Below are 7953 nucleotides of genomic sequence, written 5' to 3' on the forward strand. Positions count from 1 at the left end.
GCGACACCTTCAGGAGAACCATATCCCCGACCTGGAATTCCAGGTCTGATTGACGCTTATCGGCATAACTTTTCTGCCGACTCTGAGCAGTCTGAAGCCTGCTCCGGACCTGCCGAATTCTCTCTGTCGTCTTGAGCACTACTTCGGTGCTCCCCATGACTCTCTGGCCAACCTCGCCCCAACTTATCGGAGTCCTGCACCTCCTCCCATACAACATCTCGAAGTGAGGATGGTCGATACTCACATGATAGCTATTATTATATGAGAACTCCGCCAACGGGAGGTAGGTATCCCAACTACCTCCGAAATCTAAAACACATGCCCGCAACATATCCTCCAGAGTCAGGATGGTCCGCTCGCTCTGGTCATCCGTCTGCGGGTGAAAAGCGGTGCTAAAATGCAGACGAGTACCCAGCTCGTCATGAAACTTCTTCCAAAACCTGGAAGTAAACCGCACATCTCTGTCTGAAATCACCAAAACTGGCACTCCGTGCCGCGCCACCACCTCCCTGATATAGATATCGGCCAATTTCTCTGCTGAGATGCTCTCCTGAATTTGAATAAAGTGGGCGCTCTTGGTCAACCGATCCATGATGACCCATATCGAATCCATCGCCCGTGCGGTACTGGGAAGCTTCGTGATAAAATCCATCGTAATATCCTCCCATTTCCACAGCGGGATATCCAATGGCTGCATCTTGGCGTGTGGTCTCTGATGCTCGGCCTTGACCTTCCTGCAGGTCAAGCACCGCTCCACGTACCATGTCACATCCCGCTTCATGCAGGGCTACCAGTAGTCCAGACGAAGATCCCTATACATCTTCGTCACCCCGGGATGAATGGAGAATCGGGATTTGTGCGCCTCCTCCATCAGGACCTGGCGCACGCCTCCATGATAAGGGACCCACACCCTACGGTGAAGAGTCAATAACCCTCGGCTATCATAGTTGAAGGAGGAAACCTGCCCCACAATCCGCTCACTCTTCTGATGTTCCTCCTTCATAGCCTCCTGCTGAGCCTCCCGGATCCGCTCCAGAAGCGGAGTCACCACTGTCATCCTTAGACAGATATCCCTGATCGGCGCTGCCTTGCGGATTAGCGCATCGGCCACGACATTGGCCTTCCTTGGATGGTAGAGGATCTCACAATCATAATCCTTCACCACATCAAGCCACCGACGCTGCCTCATATTCAGATTTGGCTGGTCCATGATATACCTCAAACTCTTGTAGTCCGTGTAAATCGTACAACGAACCCCATAGAGGTAATGACGCCAAATCTTGAGGTCAAACACAACAACCCCCAACTCCAAATCATGCGTCGGGTAGTTCGCCTCGTGAGGCTTCAGCTGCCTCGACGCGTAGGCGATGACATGCCCTCTCTGCATCAATACCGCTCCCAAACCTGCGATGGATGCATCGCAGTACACAAAAAAAACCTCCATGCCCTCTGGCAGGGCTAAGATTGGCGCCTCACACAATCTCTGTCTCAGTGTATCGAATGCGGCCTGCTGCTCAGGCCCCCAGCGATACACCACCGACTTCTTAGTTAGTCGGGTGAGCGGAACTACTATCTTGGAGAAGTCCTGAATGAATCTCCGAGAGTAGCCTGCCAATCCTAGAAAGCTTCGAATCTCAGATGGAGACCTCGGAACCTCCCAACTCATCACGGCCTCTACCTTGGCCGGATCTACCGAAATCCCGTTCTGGTTGACAAGGTGCCCAAGAAACTGCACCTCGCGCAACCAGAACTCACACTTGGAGAACTTAGCATACAAGTTCTCCCTCCTCAAAGTCTCTAGAACCTCCCGCAAATGCTCCTCATGCTGCTCTCGCGTCTTAGATTAAACCAAGATGTCATCAATAAATACTATCACAGACCGATCTAACATCAATCTACACACGCGGTTCATGAGATCCATGAACGCGGCAGGAGCATTGGTGATCCCGAAAGACATCACCACAAACTCATAGTGGCCATAACGCGTCCGAAACGCAGTCTTCTACAGATCCTCCTCTCTGACCCTCATCTGATGATACCCTGAACGCAAATCAATCTTGGAGAACCAAGATGCTCCCTGTAGCTAGTCAAAGAGGTCATCAATCCTCGGGAGTGGGTAGCGATTCTTCACCGTTACCTTGTTCAGCTCCCGATAATCTATACACCTCCAATGCGACCCGTCCTTCTTCCTCACAAACAAAATCGGGGCTCCCCAGGGTGAACTACTCGGTCTAATGAAACCCTTGTCTAACAGCTCCTGCAACTGTGTAGACAACTCCTGCATCTCAGGAGGAGCCAACCAATACGGTGCGTTGGCGATCGGAGCCGCACCAGGAACTAGGTCGATCCTGAATTCCACCTGTCGTTCCGGAGGTATCCCAGGCAACTCCTCGGGGAATACGTCCGCAAACTCCCGTACAACATATGCGACATAACCTGCGCAACCCTGCTGGAGGTAGCGCCTAGCTCTCGCTGCTGAACATAAAGTTGGTTCTCATTGCCCTGGATCACCAGCTCTCCCCCGCTTGGGGTCCTGACCCGCACCAACTGCTGCGCGCAGTCGATCACTGCCCCATTAGGGCTGAGTCAATCCATGCCTATAATCACCTTGTTCCCACGCAATGGAATGGGAACCAGGTCTACCAAGTAGCGCTCCTCAATTAACCTCAGCACACAATCTCGAAATACCGTCGATGCCCACACCGAACGGTCGTCGGCAATCTCTACCTCTAGAGGGCAATCCAACATGCCCGAAGACTTGGAAAATCTCTTGCTAAGCGCAAGAGACACAAATGATCGGGTAGCGCCCGAGTCAAACAATACCATAACCGGGATGTCGTTCACAATGAACGATCCTAAACAAAGCACATATCAATAACACATTCACAACAAGAAAAAAAAGATCAGAGGGACAGAATCATACCCGTCACCACATCAAGTGCAGCGCGTGCCTCCTCGGCTATCAGCTGAAATGCTCGGCTCCACCCCACTAGAACCTCTGTCTTGACCTTCCGGCCCTCTGTAACCCGTGCCTTCGCTGAGACCGTCGCCGCCGCTGGCACTGCTGCTGACGCTGTTGTCAATCTCGGGCAATTTGCCCTTTTGTGGCCCCTCTGATTTCAATGGAAGCAAATCAGGTCTGTCATCTGTACCGCAGGGGCGGGGGCAGTACAATCCCTGCCAAAATTCTTCACCTTGCCACACTTATAGCAGCCCGAACCCGTCCCAGTGCGACAAGCTCCCTCGTGTGACCGACCGCATTTCCCACAATGGTCCCGTCCTGCCTGGCCTTTCGGCCTACCATCAGATCCCTTGGGCTTCTTCCCCGAAGCCCCGGTCGTCAGCCCCTCCACTGCCTTCCTCTTCTGGACGTGCTCCAGATCAATCTCCCTCTCCCTAGCCCTGGCAATCATGGAATCTAAGTTAGGGCAAGCTGAAAAACTAACATGCTCCCGAATGTCAGCTCGTAGCATGTCATGGTAGCGGGTCCTCCTCATATCCTCATCACCCGCATACTGGGGCACCAGCACCGCCCTTTCCCGGAACTTGGCGGTGATCTCCGACACAGTCTCCGTAGTCTGTCTCATATCCAAAAACTCCCTGGCCAAACGCTGAAGCTCCACAGCTGGCGCAAACTCCGCCATGAATCTGGTCACAAAGTCCAACCAAGTCATAGCCTCAACAGCCGAGTCTCCCAATGAGTCACCAACATATTCCCACCAATCCCTAGCCCTGTCTCGCAAGCATCCTACTGCATATCTCACCTTCGACCCCTCTGGGCAGAAGCTTGTCAGCTGCGCAGACTCAATGTCTGCGATCCATCTCCTAGCAGCAATAGGGTCCTTCACCCCATCGAAATCTGGTGCACCACTTCCACGAAAGTCCTTAAAGGACAGTGTGCGCGTACCCACTTGGCCAGATGTCATATCACTCCTGAATGACCGGAGACGATCCTCCATCAGCTCGACAATCCCCTTCTTGATCGACCCGAAGATGCCTCTTGTGATCTCAGACGCAATGAACTCGCATAGCCCGTCATCAACCTGCTCGGATCCCGAACCCGAGCCTGATCCTGATCCTGATCTGGAACCTCCTGCTCCAAGTTGTGTGGTCACCATACTGAAAATACACGCATAAAGGTCAGGATCATACATATACTCGAGAGATCTAACACACTCTCCAAGGTTCCCGATTTCATCTAGGCCCTCCTTGATTCGAGTACGAGTCCTCTGCTTTCAGTAGTACGGGCCCATACTACCTTCCACATCTACCCATGCTTTCCTCAAGTATTGCTTCGACTTCACCAGGTCCCTTTACCGATACCCCTTTCCACTAACCTCATCCTAGGCTTCCCTAGGGCATTCTCCGACCTACTCTCCGCCATCAGCTGCATAGGAGCCCCTACCATTTCCCCCTAACTAACTTGTAGGTACTGTTACATATCCGCTCCTTAGTTAGTTGGAAATAGCCGGACCCCCTTAGCACAAAGCAAGCAGCATTCGTGCATCAAGTAACCAAATCAGGCATAACCTATACAGGCCATCCTACTGCTGACTAAACGGTCCTAGCATACAACTCATACAATAGGCATATAAGGCATCCTCCTAGATCCTTAGTCCTATTCTAGCATGCAATTATCAGAATCATATATCAGGCACACAAGGCATCTTCCTAGATCCTTAGTCCTATTCTAGCATGCGATACTGAATCAAAGCCATAAAGCATAACATAACATGTATGGGTATCTTGGGGAAAACTTACTTGAGCCCGGCCGATCGCATGCATCACACACCTTGTCTTTCGTAAAATCCTTCCGTTTAGATTTTTAGAAAGCCATTTTATTGCAAAAATCTTTTATCCCCTTAGTTTGAGTCCAGACACCCTCGAGGGCGTATCTGAATCCCTCAAACCAGGGCTCCGATACCAACTTGTAACATCCCAAAATTCAAGCCCAAAAATTTCATTTTTGATTAATTAATTCATAAAACATTCATTAAAAATATTATATAAACACGTCATCTCAAAACCAAGTATCATATTTTAAACCCACACCCATGAGCAAATGTCATATCATAGTACAATCCCAGAGAACACCGTGCGGAAAATCATATGTGTGTGATGCCATTCTACGCCGCCAGCTCCTTCCCCTTAAATGAAGAGGTACCTGAAACCAAAAAACTAAAACCGTAAGCACAAAGCTTAGTGAGTTCCCCCATCATACCACATACCATACAGTGCCATCGGTATCTTTCAATCGGTAATCATCATCGGTATCTTTCAACCGGTAATCGTCATCGGTATCTTTCAACCGGTAATCATCATCGGTATCTTTCAACCGGTAATCGTCATCGGCATCTTTCAACCGATAACTGGGGACTATTCCACCCTTACCACTAACATACAATAACAATATATAATCATACCGTCAGGCATATTCAGGTACTGACCTACCCCTCGGTTCTAAGTACCACTATCAGGGAAACTATCCCTATCATGTAACATATCATACATATATGATTCATAACCAAACACATACCAGACCAAGATAAATTATCACAAAGACAATTATCTTCTAAATACTCCTCAATGGTGGGTCGGCATTGTGGCCTTAGACGCACCCCTACTGGAAGGTAACTCACCTCGTAGCTGCTGAACTACGCGGAAATCCTCTGACTGTTGCCGCTGATGCTCCGGAAATCCTCCGGCTATAATTCCCAAAAAACACTTAGTCAGAAACTGACATCTACCTTTAGGGTAAAATGACCATTTTACCCCTTGACCAAGTCAAAGTCAAAGTCAACTTCTAGTTGACCTGACTCGCTGAGTTGGCTCGCCAACTCGCCGAGTCCCTATCCTTCCATCAGACCTCATACCCGTCTCTACTCGTCGAGTTAGGCGATGACTCGATGAGTTTTCCTTCTAAATGAACACTGACTGAATCCACATCCAACTTGCCGAGTTGTATGAACAACTCGTCGAGTTCATCATCAACTGATACTCATGTCCTGCCCTGACTCGCTGAGTTGTATGAACAACTCGTCGAGTTACTCTTCATCTTATGAACACGTTCTGTCCTTGACTCGCCGAGTTAATGAACAACTCGCCGAGTATCATGAAGATTGTCTTGGACTCGCCGAGTCCGTTCATGCACTCGCCGAGTACCATGAATTCCCAGAACACTTCGCTTAGTCCAGAACGTTGGGTCACTCCCCGGGACTCCTAAAACCCTTCCACACTCAACTGGTCTTTATAACCCTCACTTATATGGGACCAAAACCCTTGGACTCGCCGAGTCCAGGAATGGACTCGTTGAGTCGATCACATACCTTACTAAGAACTTCGATTTCTGATGTACAACACTTAATCAAATGATAGATCCAGGCCCTTAAACTCAATCTAGCACGTAAAGTTACAAACTTTACGTGCATGCATGGGACATTAGAGCTTAAAAGGCTCTAAAATGGTTCTTTTGTTGCATGGGGCCTTCCTTGGTGCAAAAGCAACCTAGATCTGACTTGTGACTCATAAAATGACATGATTCAGAAGCCCAAACCCCCAACCATGTTTGCAAACATGGTTGGCCACCAAAAATGGCTTATAAAAGCCCTAAATCACCTCAAAGAGGGATCTAACAAATGAATGAGCAAGGTTCAGACTTTATACCTTCCTAAGACTGCAAATGATGAACCAAACTCAAATCCTTCAATCCCCTCTTGATCCTTCTATGCTCTTCCTTCTTCCTTGAGGTCAAAACTCACAAGAATCATTCAAAAAGCCTTAGATCTTCTCAAAAACGGCTAGGGTTTGCTATGAGGAGTGTTTGGGAGCATAAAGGGGGAAAGGAGGCTGCAAAAGGTCTTTTAATTAGGGTGCAAACCCCTGGATTAGGGTTTTTATCCAAACAGCGGCTACTCGCCGAGTCCGGGACCCGACTCGCCGAGTCCGCAGCTTAAACCCCGCGTCTCATCCCACTTCTACTCGGCGATTCAGTCCTTCGACTCGCCGAGTCCAAGGATAAAATGCAAAAATAAATGAAGATTTAATAACAGAATACATACCAAGAACCAGGTGCTACAAATCTCCCCCACTTATTTTAGACTTCATCCTCGAATTCTACCGCTCGATCCTGAAACAGCTTGGGGTAGTGCTCCATTATCTCACTCACCGACTCCCAAGTCCACTCCGACCCCTTCCGGTGATGCCATTGCACCTTCACAAGTTCTACTCTTTTGTTCCTCAGATCCTTCGACTTCTGGTCAAGGATCGCTACAGGCCGCTCGATGTAATTCAGGCTGCCATCAACCTGAATGTCCTCCAAGGGTACCACCGCCGTATCGTCCACTAGGCATTTCCGCATCTGAGAGACGTTGGAAGTGCTGTGGATCTGACTGAGTTCGGCTGGCAAATCCAGCCGGTACGCCACCTTGCCCACCCGGGCTACAACCCTGAATGGCCCGATATACCTTAGGCCCAACTTGCCCCGCTTCCTGAATCGGATGACGCCCTTCCATGGCGACACCTTCAGGAGAACCATATCCCCGACCTGGAATTCCAGGTCTGATTGACGCTTATCGGCATAACTTTTCTGCCGACTCTGAGCAGTCTGAAGCCTGCTCCGGACCTGCCGAATTCTCTCTGTCGTCTTGAGCACTACTTCGGTGCTCCCCATGACTCTCTGGCCAACCTCGCCCCAACTTATCGGAGTCCTGCACCTCCTCCCATACAACATCTCGAAGTGAGGATGGTCGATACTCACATGATAGCTATTATTATATGAGAACTCCGCCAACGGGAGGTAGGTATCCCAACTACCTCCGAAATCTAAAACACATGCCCGCAACATATCCTCCAGAGTCAGGATGGTCCGCTCGCTCTGGTCATCCGTCTGCGGGTGAAAAGCGGTGCTAAAATGCAGACGAGTACCCAGCTCGTCATGAAACTTCTTCCAAAACC

Source organism: Lactuca serriola, chromosome 4 (assembly GCF_051521515.1).
Source record: "Lactuca serriola cultivar US96UC23 chromosome 4, Lser_US96UC23_V15, whole genome shotgun sequence".
Lineage (NCBI taxonomy): Eukaryota > Viridiplantae > Streptophyta > Magnoliopsida > Asterales > Asteraceae > Lactuca > Lactuca serriola.